The sequence below is a fragment of the Piliocolobus tephrosceles genome, chromosome 12, assembly GCF_002776525.5.
Source record: "Piliocolobus tephrosceles isolate RC106 chromosome 12, ASM277652v3, whole genome shotgun sequence".
NCBI lineage: Eukaryota > Metazoa > Chordata > Mammalia > Primates > Cercopithecidae > Piliocolobus > Piliocolobus tephrosceles.
In genome coordinates, this window is record NC_045445.1 from 76,826,346 (window position 1) to 76,828,420 (window position 2,075).

The 2,075-nt window shown below is 40.6% G+C and overlaps 1 long non-coding RNA gene across 1 annotated transcript in view; it reads left to right on the forward strand.

Annotated features, from left to right (window-relative positions):
• The first annotated feature begins 844 nt into the window (after positions 1 to 844).
• Positions 845 to 2,075, forward strand: part of LOC113222294 — a 304,229-nt gene continuing 302,998 nt past the window's right edge. Inside the window, exon 1 of the long non-coding RNA XR_003308325.1 lies at positions 845 to 1,146. This is a non-coding gene — a long non-coding RNA (uncharacterized LOC113222294). The remainder of the gene's footprint in view (positions 1,147 to 2,075) is intronic.

Genomic DNA, 2,075 nt, shown 5'->3' on the forward strand with positions numbered 1-2,075 from the left:
TCTTCGACATAGCCATCATTCACCAATTACTTTACTGTCTTCCTTTTATTTTTGAAGATCTCTGAATTTATCTTCCACTCCTCCCCACCTAGCATTTGATGTTATCATCTCACTTTGTTCCCCATTTTTTTCATTTATGTACATCTTATTTCCCTTTCAGAAACCCAGGGGTTAATGTCAAAAGGGCAACGTTCATCCAGCAGCTGCCACACTGTTGCCTAGCAACCATTAGGGGCAGCTGAGAATTACTGCACAAGCCTTTGTGGGAACATGGTTTGACCCAACCATCAGAGGGCAGAGTAAATGATAATAATAATAATATATATAAACACCCTTTATTAAATATAAAAGCAGGATTTGATTCTGTTTTACAGAACACCATATTTTTGTTTATTTTCCTATAAAGAATTTAAGTTTCCTTTAAGAAATTTCAGCCTCTTTTTCTCCCCTCTCTTACACAGTGGTTTGGTCCTGCTACTTAAAACAGCATCCCTTATCATCAATCCTCCACAGGGGTCTGACTCTGTCTTACAGATTACTAGATCCTTTAAAATCTTCGTCTTCCTCTTCTTTTCCTTCCCTTTCCCAGAGTGGTTTGATGGCACCTTATAGAAAAGCATCCCCATTCAGCAATATATGCATCTCAGTGGTCTGATTCTGTCTGGAGAGCATCAGCATATTTCCTCCTCCTGTCTCACACCAGTAATTTGATCCTGCGTTACTGAGCATCAGTTTATTTTAGCTCTTCCCCTGGGGTCCACAGTAGTTTGATCTTACCTCTTGGACTTTCTTATCCCCCCTCCAGCACCACCACGAGAAATGGTATGATCCTTAACATCAGGTCCTTTTTCTCCTCCCACTGGTCTTCTAAGCAGATTGAAGCTGCTTCATCTCATTCCTGATTTGTCCTGATTCCCTCAGTGGCTTGCTCCTGCATTAGTAATATAAAATGGCCCAAATGGGTTTAAAATGGTCACAAATTGGTCTTGAGCAGTTCGAATATTTTTTGACAAAGAAACTAAATTCTTGTCAGTACAAATCTATTTTGACCACTTTAAACCAGTTCTGCAGAACTCGAGCCTGTTGTCAGTAAACCTAGGAAGATGGCTGAAGACTATGCTGATCCATGCCAAAGCAAAGAATCAGGTACTTAACAGAAGTTGATACTCAGCTGAGAACCAGAATAGAAAACAGATCAAATAAGAAGGCAGGGAAATACAGGGGCCAGGGTTGGTTGAGGAGAGATTCAAAAGAGGCTAGTTGCACCCAAAGGTGGACAACGTTTTTTTCTTTTCTTTTTTTTTTTTAAGGGATGAGAGGCCATTTTGAGGAGGTAATGCAGAGTTTTGGGCTCTGCCTTGGTTTGTCTGGGAAGCAGTATGTGACCTCAGAGCATCCAGTAGTTTCATCTGGCTGGAGCTGAGACTAGGTTGTATGTGGCCCCAATGATTCTTGGCTCCGCATGCCAGCTCCTGAAGGCATTCTTTGTGTCTGGTCTCACATCAGGTCAAAGTTAGTGGAATACCAAACCATGAATGACAACTTTTCCATCTTTTTAACTGTAGCAGGTCATAACACTGTGTAGCTGTTTAGGGATGCTGTTTAGGGTAGAAGGAGGGATTGGTAAATCTTGAAGAAAAGAGCTAATTATAATAGGTAAGGCATGAAGTGAATGACTCAGCTAATTAGAATTGAGTTGAAGATAGAAAGTCCGGCATGAGGAGGTAACCGCTTGAGCTACTTCTGACCCGAAATAGACCAATGGAGCAGAAGAGAGTCCTCAGAAATAATACCACACATCTACAGCCATCTGATCTTTGATAAAGCTGAGAAAAACAAGAAATAGGGAAAGGATTCCCCATTTAATAAATGGTGCTGGGAAAATTGGATAGCCATAAGTAGAAAGCTCAAACTGGATCCTTTCTTTACTCCTTATACGAAAATTAATTCAAGATGGATTAGAGACTTAAATGTTAGGCATAATACCATAAAAACCCTAGAAGAAAACCTAGGTAATACCATTCAGGACATAGGCATGGGCAAGGACTTCATGTCTAAAACACCAAAAGCAACGG